This window comes from Bufo bufo, chromosome 9 (assembly GCF_905171765.1).
Source record: "Bufo bufo chromosome 9, aBufBuf1.1, whole genome shotgun sequence".
Taxonomy (NCBI): Eukaryota; Metazoa; Chordata; class Amphibia; order Anura; family Bufonidae; genus Bufo; species Bufo bufo.
Window position 1 is genome coordinate 162,387,814 of NC_053397.1, and position 16,046 is coordinate 162,403,859.

Consider the following 16,046-nt stretch of genomic DNA (forward strand, 5'->3'; position numbering starts at 1 on the left):
ATCGGGAGAAGAGGGTGGCAGCTTGCCCGTGAGGCACCAGGGGAGCCAGAAAGTCGCTAGCGTGGCCAGGAGTCAGCAGGTTGGCAGCAGTGGGAGGTCGGGAGCCAAACGTTCCCGGGGTAGACCACCCACTTCGCAGGAGCCTACCTGCCCGGGAAGTAGCGGTGCACGGGTTAACGGAGGCAGCGCCGGTAGCAGTCAGTGCATAGCGTGGGGGGTAAAATCACCTACTTGGCGATGTGGCAGTTTTTTGTTAAGTCGCCTGAGGAGGTGAACATGGCCATATGTAGAATCTGTGGGAAGAAGGTGAAGTGTGGCCAGGGTGTCAATGTTGGCACCACGGCTCTGCGTCAACATATGCAGCATCACCATAAAGTGGCCTAGGAGAACCGTCACTCCGATGTGGTGGTCCAGCCTGCCACAGCAACCGCTGCATCACCCAGTGGCACGCAGCCGATTTCAGGCAGTCAAGGCTCCACCACCTCAGCCGAAGGGAGCTGTCTGTCCTTCCCATCAGCTGCTGGTCCTGATACACCTGCTCCTCACCCTCCTACTCCTCGTCAGTCATTCCGTCAGCAATCGATCATCGAAGCTATTGCCAAGAGACAACAGTATACGTGCACTCATCCAACGGCGCAGAAGCTGAATGTGCTCCTGTCCAAGTTGCTGGTGCTGCAGTCCCTCCCTTTCCAAGTGGTGGACTCTGCACCTTTCAGAGAACTGATGGCTTGTGCCGAGCCGAGGAGGAGAGTTCCAAGCCGTAATTTCTTTGCCAAAAAGGCAGTACCAGCCCTGCACACACATGTAGAACAGAAGGTGGTCCAGTCCTTGAGCCTGTCGGTGTCTGCGGTGCTGTAACTACGGTCAGGGAAAATACATGTCTTTTACGGTCCACTGGGGGAATGTGGTTCCTGCACAGCCACACCAGCAACTTGGCCAGGTGATGCCGATTCCGCCTCCACGTTCTCATGCCATTGGTCCTGCGACAAGGTCCGCCTCTGCCTCCTCATCCTCTACCGTGTCCTCAGCCTTCACTTCAGGGACAATTCACAGTGCCTCTCCAGCATACCACGTGTGCAGGGCACAGCCGTGTCACGCTGTTCTGCACCTCGTTTGTCTGGGCGAACTGAGTCACACAGGGGAGGAACTGCTGTGTCCCTCGTCAAGAAATCGAATCCTGGCTTTCTCTGCGGCAACTGAAAATCGGAACCATAGTGACCAACAACGGGTAGAACATGGTGTCGACGCTGTGTCAAGGAGGCCTGAGTCATGGGCCCCGCATGCGACACGTGTTCAATCTGGTTTTCAAGCGGTTCCCTAAGTCTTCCACCCATCTGCAAGACATCCTAAAAATGGCCAGGAAACTTTGCATGCACTTCAGCCACTCGTACATCGCAAAGCACACCTCCTTGAGCTGCAGCGGCAGAACGGCATCCCCCAACCAGTGGCGGATTATAATAGGGTCGTTCGGGTCGGTAGCCCCTGGCCCGGCATCCCTGGGGGGCCCAACGCCGACCTGAATGCCCACATACTGCGGGGGGGCACGGGAGCGAATAGTTCCCTGCCCCGCTGCCGATCCCCGCCATAGGCTTCAGGCCTATGTGGTAGTGAAATCCCGGCGCAGGTGTGCGTGATGACATCATCACGCACCTGTTCCGGGAGGGACGCAGGACAATGAAGAATGCGCGCCTGCCTCACCTTACCGGACACAGGTAAGTATTAGCTTTTAATTTTTTTTTGTTTCTGTGTGTGCCAACTTTGGGGGGGGGCAGAGGAGGACATGGGGCAGTGTGGTACCAAATCATTTGGGGGGGGGGGGCAGATTATTAAACGGGGCAAATCACTTCATGTGGGGCAGATTATTACTTTGGTGCAAATTACTTCATGGGGCAGTGTGGGGGAAAATAACTTCAGGGGGTGCAGTGTGGGGGCAAATTCTTCATGGTGGGCAGTGTGGGGCCAAATTACTTCAGGGGTGCAGTGTGGGGCCAAATTACTTCAGGGGTGCAGTGTGGGGGCAAAATACTTCATGGGGGCAGTGTGGGGGCAAATTACTTCATGGGCGTGCAGTGTGGGGGCAAATTACTTTATGGGCGCCAGTGTGGGGGCAAATTATTTCATGGGAGTGCAGTGTGGGGGCAAATTATTTCATAGGAGTGCAGTGTGAGGGCAAATTTTTTCATGGGCGTGCAGTGTGGGGGCAAATTACTTCATGGGGCAGTGAGGGGGAAATTACTACAGGGTGGGCCATTTATATGGATACACCTTAATAAAATGGGAATGGTTAGTGATATTAACTTCCTGTTTGTGGCACATTAGTATATGTGAGGGGGGAAACTTTTCAAGATGGGTGGTGACCATGGCGGCCATTTTGAATCCAACTTTAATAGGAAGAGGGTCATGTGACACATCAAACTTATTGGGAATTTCACACGAAAAACAATGGTTTTAATGTAACTTTATTCTTTCATGAGTTATTTACAAGTTTCTCTTTGTTTACAGCCATTGACATGTCACCGAGGTTAACACGTGAGGAGCGGATAGAAATTGTGTTGATGTCTGGTAAACGCAGTAACTGGGTCATTGCAGCAGATTTCAATGCAAGACACCCTACGAGACCACCCATCTCCCATGCTACAGTTAGCAAACTGCTTGCTAAGTTTCGTGAAACTGGTTCAGTGTTGGATTTGCCAAAATGTGGACGCATGAAATCTGTCTCTAATGAAGAAACATCAGTGGCTGTCCTAGCTTCATCAGCAAGAGCCCACAGCATAGCACTCGCCGCATGTCACTGGAGAGTGGCATTAGTCGAACATCCCTTCGGCGGATATTAGCTACTCACAAATGGCACCCTTACAAACTCCAGCTACTGCAGCATCTCAACGAGGATGACCCAGATAGGCGCACTGAATTTGCAGAATGGGCAAAACAAAAATTGGAACAGGACCCTCAGTCTACGCAGAAGATTTTGTTCAGTGATGAGGCAAACTTTTATGTGAATGGTGAAGTTAACAAACAAAACCACCGCTATTGGTCTGACACTAACCCACATTGGATAGATCCCTCCAAGACTGTTGGAACAAAGAAATTTATGGTATGGTGTGGTTTATGGGGTACAAAGATAGTGGGGCCATTCTTCATCAATGGAAACCTCAAGGCCACTGGATATGCGAAATTGCTACATGATGATGTGTTTCCCTCTTTATGCACTGAAGCTGGCACGTTCCCTGAGTTTTTCCAGCAAGATGGTGCACCACCACATTATGGGTGTCAGGTCCGAGCATTCCTAGATGAACAGTTTCCTGGAAAGTGGATTGGTCGTCGTGGGCCAGTTGAATGGCCCCCAAGGTCTCCCGATCTGACCCCCTTAGACTTTTATCTTTGGGGTCATCTGAAGGCAATTGTCTATGCTGTGAAGATACGAGATGTGCAGCACCTGAAACTACGGATACTGGAAGCCTGTGCTAGCATTTCTCCTGCGGTGTTGCTATCAGTGTGTGAAGAGTGGGAGAAGAGGGTTGCATTGACAATCCAACACAATGGGCAGCACATTGAACACATTTTATAAGTGGTCAGAAACTTGTAAATAACTCATGCCAAAACAAGTTTTTCTTGTGAAATTCCCAATAAGTTTGATGTGTCACATGACCCTCTTCCTATTGAAAAAACAAAAGTTGGATTCAAAATGGCCGACTTTAAAATGGCCGCCATGGTCACCACCCATCTTGAAAAGTTTCCCCCCTCACATATACTAATGTGCCACAAACAGGAAGTTAATATCACCAACCATTCCCATTTTATTAAGGTGTATCCATATAAATGGCCCACCCTTTATATGGGGGGCAGTGTGGGGGAAATTACTATATGGGGCAGTGTGGGAAAAATTTATATATGGGGGTAGTGTGGGGGAAATTACTATATGGGCAGTGTGGCGGAAATTACTATATGGGGTAGTGTGGGGAAATTACTATATGGGGGCAGGTAACATCGACTGCAGGTAACATCTATGAAATCTGTACTCAGAGAGTTATAAGATGGTGGGGGTCTGACTCCTGTCACCCCCATCAATCAGCTGTTTGAGGAGACCGCGATGTTAAAGTGAGCGCCACATCCTCTTTGCTCCTTACCAAGCACAGCTCTGTCCATTTGATAGCACTGTGCTTGGTATTACAGATCAGACCCAATCACTCAGATGAGACAGAGCTGCACCTAGACCATGTGAACGATGTCATATATCCTAGGAAGAGACTTTGGCGCTTACAAAGCACCGCAGCCTCTTCATACAGAAAAAAAAACTAAAAATAAAATAGAGGGGGGGGGGGGGGGCGAGTTGGGTAGACAACCCCGGGCCTATCATGCACTTAATCCGCCCCTGCCCCCAACATAGGCTGATATGTGACGTTTCCATCCGTTGGAATTCCACCGTCCATATGTTGGACCGACTACACGAACCGAGAAAGGCTATAAACGATTTCTTATTGATCCAAGCGGACAGGAGTACTCCCCTGTGTAACTTCGATATCAGCCAGTGGCAACTCATGCGTGACACCTGCCGTTTGCTCCACACTATGTCACCTTGCCACTCTGTGGTCTCCTCATGCTGCTGACACCTCAACACTATGTCACCTTGCCACTCTGTGGTCTCCTCATGCTGCTGACACCTCCACACTATGTGGCCTGCTCATGTTGCTGCCACCTCCACACTATATAATGGCCACAGGGAGAGAACGGCGCTCATAGGGTGAGTATGTCAAATAAACAGTGTCCTCCATACACAGGCAGGTTAATTATGCTCACCTGTTCAGGTTGCACCAATATTGGGCGCAACCACAATGAAGGCCAACTGGAGAAGTAACTGGTTGGTGCTGCCATTCTGTCCAAAATCTCCTTAGGCGGGGGCCAGACCGCCAACCGGGTGAACAATTGTACTGGAGCTCCACTGGACCATAGAAGCCAAGCGAGCGTGTGGACATAAAGCGCAGGATCACAACCTGATGTAAAATGTCATCAAGTTTATTGGAAGACAACGCATTTCGGGTTCTACGGACCCCTTTATCAAGTCTGTGAGGCTGCAGAGGAAGGGACCAGAAGCACGGCCGTTCACTGCCGGCACGTGGGGCGTCTGCTTTGCTATACGCATAGTCACCTTGCCACTCTGTGGTCTCCTGATGCTGCCGCCACCTCCACACTGTCATTGTGCCACTCTGTGTCCTCCTGATGCTGCTGCGGCTACCTCCACACTGTCATTGTCCCACTCTGTGGCCACCTCACGCTGCTTACACCTCACCACTATGTCATAGGGCCACTCTGTGTACTTCTCATGCTGTTCCCACCCTCCCCACTTTATGACTGGGGCAATATTTTGCCTTTCGGCCTGGCTGACATCATCATTTATTTGACCCTTCTTCTGATCTGTCAGAAGGAAGGAAAAATGAGACGCACAACGGATCCTGTCTGTGTAGCGGCTGTAAGACCTGTATGGGGGTTATTGTTCTGACGGATCAGAGGAAGGTCAAAATAATCAGTGACGTCAACACAAACTTACTGCTGACACCCTCTCCACTCTGTCAGGGGGGCTCTACTTGTATAAGCGTTTAATAGAACAGGTTCTGTAGACATCTATGTGGAATCAGCTGCCAACGGTGTAAAGGGAGTGCGCTTCTTCTTGACACTAACATCAACCTATAAGGTTGGCCCCGTTACTGCCCAAATAAGTGAAGTGTGCAGTGATTCTAAGAGCGACCCCTGTCATCTGCATGTCATACTGACTCACAGTTTTATTTTGCTACCACAGCAGACTCCCTACGCGTGTTACTGCAAGGCAGTGTTCTACACCACTATAAAGGCTCTCTGCAGCCAGGAAATAGCCGTTTTTTAACAAGATTCGCCGCAAATAAATTCGGATCGAACCAAATGTTTTTTGTTTTTTTTAAAACGGCAAATCGGGCGAATCGAATTTTTTTAAAATTCGCTCATCTCTAATAATAACAAATGCATTGAGATATTTTCTTTTAATCTTCCTTTTTATATATTTTATATGCGGTCAGAGTGAACTACCTCCTATTTATTGGAAAATCATTTATGTCATATCTGAACTCATGGTACTGGATATAATATTTACTACAAACATTAACTATATCCATCTTTCTTTGTCTGTCACACATATAGTATATTAATTGTAGACTATATTTCATATCTCCTATTTCTCATATTGTGCAAAATCATAATGGAAGCAATACCCCTTTTTTGCCATATTAGCTATATGGTTGACAGACATTGTGATTTCATTAATTATACCATAGATGCAACCTACTATTAATGCGGTATAATTTTCAATTTCTTTTTTTATTTTTCATATTCTTATTTTTTTGGTTTTATATTTTAGCCTATATGTTTTTGCAGAGGTGTCAATAAATGTGTATATGTTTGATATAATCTTATATATACGTGATTATTGCTCTTGAATAGTTCCAAGTGAAGAGTGCATGTCTATAAAAGTATATAGCTATTGAAGGTGGACATCTTTAGGCACAATACTATACATATATATATATATATATATATATATATATATACACATATATACACATATATTCTTAGGCATATACCTTTACGATTACTGCTTTGGGGCTTATTCCCACAGTACAAATTACATTAAGTGTTCCTGATTACCACACCTCGAGTTGCTTAAAGTGGCACTGTACTTTCATTAAAGGGGTTGTGTAGCCTGTTTATATTGATGATCTGTCCTTAGCATAGGTCATCAATATCTGATCAGCGCGGGTCCAACACCCCCACCGATAAGCTGTTTAAGAGGAGGCGGCACTCCATGCCAGCGCTGCTTCTCCTTCATTACACTGCCTGATGTCTCAGAAGTGCAGTGTAATTACAATTACTCGCTCCATTTGCTTGAATGGAAAGAGTACTTGTAATTACACTACACTGCCTCTGCACAGCGGGACATAGGGACATATCAAGCAAATGGACGCAATAGAAAGGCTATAGGTCTGGCTCGTCTTGTGCATTGAGGAGAGAGAGCGCGCTAAACTTTTGATATGTCCCTGTAGCATATAAGGTTCAATGACCGTATGGTGCCACCTTAAATGGGTTTGTCCAAGATGATAAAAAATCTTGGATGATCCCCTCCAATGTATAAAAAAAAAGGCATAATTTACGCACTGCCTTCTTCAGCGCTGTTGTCTGTCCTCTGGTACTCCAGCTGTTATTTGTTTTTAAACAGCAGCTTTGATGTGCCTTTATATGGCATGTGACAGCTGCAGACAATTACTGTTTTCAGCATTCTACCGCTGAATACAGTGGTTGACTGCAGCAGTGAGGTGCCGAATCCAGGCATGTTACCATACATGTCATAGTAGTTGGTGACGTGTATAGTGATGTGCCTGGATTTGGCACCTCACCGCTGCAGCCAAGCACTGTCCTCAGCCAATCAGTAAAATTATGTTTTAGGTGTAATAGAATTGCTTAGTGAATGGTTAGAATAAAGTTCTTTTTTTTTTTTATAACCATCTCTAATGGGGTAGACTCGAGGACCTGTTCACTATTTTACACTTTTCTTACTGAAAAAAAAATCCTCTATAGTGATATAATAGGGTTAAATACTCCCCCCTTCTCCCTTGTGCCCGCTCTCCTTCAGGCCTATTTCTACCACTCTCCTTAGTAAGCTACAAGTATTTTTGTAATACTGTCTTCCATCTACTGGTAAAGATAGACATTATATCGGATATGTGATGGACTGAACCGTCAATGGGGCTGCTGGAGAAGACTGAGGGCTAGCCTCCTTCCTACGAACTATGGACCCAGAACTATGGAGACCCCCCTCAGACCTCTTGGGGTTACAAGGAACTATTAACCCTGATTTATGTGTGGAGTTATGGGCCACATCTTTCCTATTGCCCATTAAAGGTGCAGGGTGTGAATCCCGCAACAGAAAAAGGGTTAACTCTGCACTGAGACTCCCAATGAATGTGTTCGTTTATTTGTCCCTTTGTTCTATTGTGTTAGTGATGGGATTAAGATAACTGACTCTAGGAGTAGCCGACTCCGTGTAGAGGAGTAGATCACCCTATGATACACTCAGAAGATAATCCCATCATGTGTGTCTCCTCTATCCCTATTCTTTCATTAAGACACTGGGTAGGGGATGTCTGTTTGCATGCTGTTCATGTTTGATTGAGTTATGTTATTAGACTTCTTAAACTGTGTATATACTGAGTTGGTCTTTAATAAAGAGAGTTCTTGATTTGTTTCACCCTCAACATAGAGTTTCATCTCATGTGTGGGGGGAACAGCTATATTTACTCTGGGGAAGCTGGATCCTGGTCTTGTGCCCAGGGTGGGTGGAGTACAGCGAGACCCCAGCCAAGCTGTAACGCTGGAAGTGGGGACTACAGTGCTGATGGTGTCCGGTGGAGTGCTTGGAAGTACTCGGTGAGCACTAGGAAGCATCGATTGGCGGAGGCACACAGTCGGGGTGCGAAGTGGTCCATCACAGGATATATTTGACCTCTTACCGTTCAATAAGATGGCAGAAAGTATTACATAAAGACATTAGTGACATAGAGAGGAGGAGAGGAGAGAAGCACCTCTGTTCTGGGACCCTCTGTCAGGAAAATCTAGCAGAGATGGTAAATATGTGTGTCACAGTATATGTGTGCCAAAGTGTGTATATGTATTGTGACATAGCAAGGGGTTTTGTTTGGGAAGGCAGGTATTTTCCACCCAACATAGGCGGCTGGGCTGATTTCCAGCCAGGTGAGATCAAATACCGGACCGGTGTTTAAGTGCTGGTCCGGGGTTGGGCAGCACCTGGCTGTCCTTTAAATAGGCAGCTGGGCTCAGCAGCTGAGTCTCTGTTTTGGGATCTGAAGCATGGTGCTGTGCTGGAAGGTTGAGAGCTGCATGTGGGCTGCACGATGGGAAACAGGCCCCATAAAGCCTGCTGTGGACTGCCGGGGATAAAATGGCTAGAAGGTGACGTGTCTGTTCTATGGACTTTTCATTGTGTGAATTAGCACCAAGTCTGTAATGAGACGTTTTTTTTTTGCCTTTTGTGTGAAAAAAAACTGACATTTTGATTTACGAACTTGTTTTGCCTCTGTACTGCGTCCGCTTACCCTGCCTACCAGAGCAAATCCTCACAGTATGTGTATTTGTCATAGGGTGTATATACACACACCAATTAGCCCTGACATTAAAGTCATATTGTGTAGGTTCTCCCTCATGCTACCAACTCCGAACCATCATGATATGGACTCCACAAGACGTCTGAAGTTGCCCTGTGTATGTTACCAAGATGTTATCAGCAGCTCCTGTTCTGATGGACTTAAGCTAACCTTGTATTACAAAAAGACATTTGTTTGAAAGACCACCATGTAAAAGCCCATAGTACACTCTAGTGCCATCTCTTCTCCACACCCGCCCATCTGATATTATTTTTCAGAGTGGGCCTCCTCCTTCCAGTGCTCCATTGCTCACATGCTCATTGAAGATTTAGTGGATAGGATGCAGCTACATTGCACCATATGCAGCACGGTGGAATGCATTGTATGTTCTGACACCTTCTTCTGTGGGATTAAACCAGTTGACCTAGTTTTTGTCTAATGAGCTTTGGGAGCCCATGACCCTGTCACTTTTTGTTGTTCCTTTAACCACTTTTGATAGGAAATAGTAGCCACTACATACTGGAAATACGCCACAAGGCCTGCCGTTTTGCAGATGCCCCGACCCAGTAGTCATTTTGGCCTTTGTCAGAGAAATTCAAAATCTTGGCCTTGACCATTTTTTCCTGCTTCCAACACAAAGAGCTGACTGTTCACTTTCTGTCTAATATATCCCATCTCTTGATAGGTGTTATCATCACAAGTTAATCAGTGTATCCTACAACCTTAACATGGTGCAGCAGTACTGAATGATGTGTGCACTTCTCTGCTAAGGTTGTGCTGAAGTAAGGCCTGACTTGCCAATAGAACCATAAGGGGTCTGAGGAGGCCTGAAGTAGAGTGGCTGGCAAGAGAGAAGCAGCAGTGGTCACAGTGGAAGGTGGCAACGACAGTGAGAGAAATGGCCCATAGTACTGCAGAGGATCCTGCAGATGAGATGACTGCATTATCGACTGGCTACAGCGACACCGAGATTGACAAAGTGCCATGTGAGAAGAGCTGGTTCCCCTGAGAGAGAAGAAGCGGTGGGAAAAGGATCAGTGCTGCCAGACCCTGGAGACATTTGGACCCTGTTTTGACCCTTTAACCCCTATACAGGGATTTGATCTTTTCTGCCTTTTCACTACCTCTTGAGATAATCCCAGTATAGTTGGTGTCTGACCACCAATCTGGTCTTTATGACAGAGTAGCCAGAAATGAATCTGTCATCAATAGAAGACACACGAAAGCTTGCAAAAAAAGCACCCGAAGAACTCTCATATTGTGAGAATCAAGATTCTCTGTTCTGATGAAACCAAGATTGAACTTTTTAGCCTAAATTCTAAGTGTCATGTCTGGAGGAAACCAAGCACTGCTCATCACTTGTCCATTACAAACCTGACAGTGAATCATAATGGTGGCAGCATCATGCTGTGGGGGTATTTTTCCTCTAGGACAGGGAGACTGGTCTAGGTTGAGAGACAGCTGAATGGAGCAAAGTACAGAGATCGAACCTGATCCAAAGTGCTCTTGACCTCAAACTAGGCCAAAGGTTCACTTTCCAACAAGACAACGACTCTAAGCACGCAGCCTAGACAACACAAGAGTGGTTTAGGGACAATTCTGTGAATGTCCTTGATTGGCCCAGAAAAAGCCCTGACTTGAATCCAATTAAACATCTCTGGGGGGCCTGAACACAGCTGTCTACTGATGGTCCCCATCCAACCCAACAGCGCTTGAGAGGATCTGCAGAAAGAATGGTAGAAAAATCCCAAATCCAGGTGTGCAAACTGAGTACTGAGTAAAGGGTCTGAATACTTACATCAATGCAACATTTCAGTTTTTCCTTTTCAATAAATTATCAAAGATTTCATTCTGTTTTCACTTCGACATTATAGGATATTGAGTGCAGAATGATGGGAAAAAGCTTGAATTTTTTCTTTATGTTAGGGTACTTTCATACTAGCGTTGTTAGAATCCGACAGGCAGTTCCGGCAACGGAACTGCCTGCCGGATCCGGCAAGCCGTGTACAAACGGATAGCTTTTTTTTCCGGATCCGTTAGACGAATCTGGTGATATACCGGATCCATCTCATCCGGTATCAACCAGAATAACGGATCCAGTATTAAAAAAAATTCAAAGATCGAAAGCCCAGCGCATGCGCAGACCGGAAAATCGGATCCGGCGATGCGGCAGTTTCCGGAATTGTTGGTACCGGATCCGGCATTAATACATCTCTATGGATTCAAAATGCATTAGGACAAAACTGATGCGTTTTTTTCCGGTATTGAGACCCTTTACTGGATTTCAATACCGGAAAAGAATAACGCTAGTGTGAAAGTACACTTACAACACTTGAATATAACAAAATGTTAAAAAAGTGAAATGGTCTAAAAAGTTTCTGAAGGCATTGTACATTTTTATGAACTATGTATATATTTATTATTAATATACACTTTATGGTTCATTGTACATGTGTATAAAAGACAGCACATTTTTATGTCACATTGCTTCAAAAACTTCCCATTATGCTGGGTTAAATGCTATATGTGGGTGAAAAAGAATCATCACTTTTTCATTACTTTGGAGTACTGCCTTATGATATTTTGCCATGAAGGTACATGCAGTTAGGGGTCCTAGGAGGATTTGAAACCTTCTACTATTACTTTGTTACTTTTGTTATTTTCCCAAGTACATTTGTATTTATATAATTTCTATAGCATATACGCATAGAAGAATACAATGTTTTCGTACAGTGCTAACAGCTTTGTGAAGAACACAACTCAGAATAACACATTACATTACCAGGAATGTACCATATAAAGAATATAATACATCACCATTATTGTATTACCTAGAAACTACATAGAAAACAGCATAGGTTACAGAACTATATACTCCTACCAAACTTCCATCTACAGTGAAAATGTGATATGTTTCTATGATGTGGGTTCATAATAAGCTTATGAACCCACATCATAGAAACATATCACATTTTCTACATTCTATGAGCTTAGATGGATCTTTCATGTTCTTAGATGTGACAAATGATCGTATTATTTAATCTACTGTAGTTATATAGTTATGAAGCAAAATGCATCCCACTCTTCTGAAGCTGGTTCACTACCTCCTCTGAGAGCAAGCACTGTGTACAGCTGGATTCACACACAGCATTAAAAGGGTTGGACAATCCATACAGAGCCCATTTACTGCAATTATTTTCAACGTAACTGTGAAAAGCGTATTCTAATTGATATCCCAAATAAACAGACTTAGGGTGGGTGCACATCACGTTTTCCCCATCCATTTAACGTATGAAAAACACTTATACGTTAAACGGATGCCACAGACTGATGCCACATATCCGTTCACCAGGGGAGTCCTCTTTTGTATAATGGAAACAGGACGGATCTGTTTTGCAGCCCATAGACTTCTATTATAACGGAATGCCTCTAAAGGCATTTCGTTATGCATTCCATCATAGAATTGCTTTTTGGTCCGTGGTAACGGAATCCATAACGCAATTCACCTTTTACCACCAAACGAAGTGTGAACAAATTTCAGAAGTAGAAATTCGCTCATCTCTGATTCCAAGGAGCTGTACTTATGAAAAGGGGTGTACGTGCATAAAACAAATACAATAAGTAAGTACAAGATGTTACAAACTGGTGCAGTAAGAGAGAGGACCCTGCCCGTAAGGGCTTACAATCTACAAATCTCAAAGATTATCTAGACAAATGGGTGAACCCCAGAGCTGAATTTCAAATGTCATAACAAGGGGTCTGAATACTTATGTCCATGCAAAATTAGATTTTTAACTTTTTAATAAATTTACAGAAATTTCTTTTTTCACTTTGTTATTATGGGGTATTGAGTGCAGATTGATCGGAAAACTAGATTTTTTAAAATTTTACTTTAGCACAAGGCTGCAACATAACAAAATGTGAAAGAAGTGGACGGGTCTGAAGACTTTATAAATGCACTGTAACTATTGGTAGCCGCCTGTTTTTCCTGTTGAAAAACCTGTGAAAAAGCCATTTTCACCTCTCCTCCACTGCTTTGTTCCAGCTGCTTGGTTATATGGCGCCCATCCTGTAAAATTCTTAAATGATAGGGTCACTTGCACTGTTTTAGACAATGACTGGTCTTGGTGGTGACGTGTCTCCAGATGGCATATTACCCAGCAGTGACGTTCTGCTTGGGGACACGTTACCAGTTAGGCCAGTCTTTGTCTGCATCCATCTAGAAGATTACCAGATTGGGACGAGAATGGAGCCAGAGTGCCAGGGAGTGGGAACCGAGCGATGAGGAGCAGATGAGCCAGGCTTTTTCATCTGGTACAGCACTGTCACGGCTGAGGATGGGGAAAACCCTCGGCCGTGCGATGCCATGAGATGTTAGTCGCTGCTCGGCCAGGACAGTAGAATTAGTGAGCAGGTCACCTCCTAACGCATCCCTAATCTGGCCCTGACTCCTAGCTGCATGAGCCGACCTTGATGGTAGAAGGGCTCATGCTCAGGAACCTCGGATCCCTACTCACCCTCCGCCAATCCCTGAACTAGGAGCTGGGTAGACCACTTGTTCCTCCTGGATGCGGAGAAACAGGAGTCTAAACTGGCCGAGCTGCAAGGGGATATAAACATAAACAGACTATGGATATGGCAGGAGAGTGAAAGACTTCCACCCCTACCTGCCACAGACACACTGACTGGATCCCTGGACACAAGTGCTGAAGTCCACACACAGACAAAAGGACACAGCACACATAAACACACAGGAAGCCAGAACCATAGCTCCACTAATAACAGACACCACATACACATAAACTTAACATCACATAACAACATTTATGACCACAAGGGTGGCCCTCACTGGCAGGTGGTATAAAGTAGGAGGCCGACTCCAGCAGACCATGGCTGAAGTACCCCTCTGACTACTGCTCTCAGCAGAGGCTATATAGGCCCAAGTAGCCACACCCCCACAGACACACCCAGTGTTCACACACACAGAAGGGAATTAACCCTTCTCACACCAGGGAAGGGAAGACAGACACTTAAAGGAGAAAGTGCACACATAACTAAAACCCTGTGCACACCAGACATACAAAAGACACACCTAACAAAGATAGGTTGCCAGGTGCAACCGCATGCACATTGCAGCAAGCTGCCCAGCACCAGCTCAGGCTGCTAAACTGCGAAATAACTACATGTTGCCAGCGGCAACCACAAGTGAGGCAACATACTAGCGACCCTCACCTGTGGTTGAACAACCAAACCAGACCGCAGGCAACAGCATGCGGATACAGGAGTCACGACCATGACCATGGTCATGACAAGCAGGCTGCTATCAAATGCTAATAAAGTAAAAAAAGATAGACAATCCCTTGTCATGATCAATTTAATTTTTTTTAACTGTACCCAACCAATATGTTCTTTTTGTTCTACTACCACCTCAAAACATGGCTGGAGTTGTGATCTACAGTATTTGCATGTGTGGACACAATTTATTAACTAGCAAAAACTTATACAAGAATATTAGTAAGTATTATTACCTCATCAATTACCTCATTCTCTCTACTACTAACCAGAGTCACTTTTAGCCTCTTTCACACGAGCGTTACGGATTATCTCAGGGTTTGTTCAGGAAAAAAATGATGGTCTTGCACGCAGTTCAGTCAGTTTTGTCTGCGATTGCGTTCAGTGTTTCAGTTTTTTTCCACGCGGGTGCAATCAGTTTTTGATGCATTTTTCACGCATGTGAAAAAAACTGAAGAATAACAATCTACATCTCCTAGCAACCATCACTGAAAAACGCATTGCATATGGATGGCATTCACTTCTATGGAGCCAGAGTTGCGTAAAAAAGCAGAATATAGAACATACAGCTATTTTTGCTGAACGCAGAAATTATTCATGAAAAACATGTGAACAGACCCATTGAAATGAATGGGTCAGGATTCAGTCCGGATGCTATGAGTTTGCTTCACTGTGGAACAATTTTGCCACAAAATGTTGCATCATAGGCCACACCCCTTTCATAACCACACCCCTTTTCTGTTGACATGCACCCCTTTTTGGATCAGACACAGAAACTTTCTCTAAATCTTTATGTAGAATCTTTATGTAGAAGCTTGGACACTGGTATCTATCGGGGAACAAGGACCTGAAGACGTCATCAACCTGTGCCGGAGAGGTATGCGATCCTCACAGTGAGTCATACCCTGCAGCCAGCTGAGAGACACGTGGGACGCGGCTAACTCCAGAGCCGGGACGCCGGCGCATATTGTGGAGTGCGAACCCACCCAGCAAGCAGAGGTACGCCGGCTAAGGTAAGCCCACATAGTGGGTCAAAATTTATGAAACAATAATATCAAGACACCAGGAGAAAAAGCATTAAGAGCTGCATTCTAATATCTAATACTGTCACAATTATAACAACATCGTGGACATAAAAGGAAGTGTATCGTTTCAACAGAGAACTGTCATATATATTAAGAGCTACATTATAAAACTGAACATCGTCACAATTATAACAACATAAAAGGAAGCGTATCCTTTCTACAGAGACTGTCATATATGTGGAGTTTTATTCCGGAACTTTCAATCTACCCAGCGACAAAATAGCACTCACTGTGCATTTTTTCTATATAGGACCAAAAACATAGTATTTTATTTTGCTTGGCCCAATGTTTTATGTAAATGTGTTTTATATAATAAATTGCAGAGAATCACTATCTGATTAGGCGGAGGTTGGCTATCAGTCACTCCCTTTTCCTACAACAAGGCTGCAATCTGAAACTAATGTGAATGATTGAAGTACCAGCCACGACCAAAAATCAGAACTGATTGCTCTCTATCTTTTTAGAAGAATATTTTATGTCGAAATTG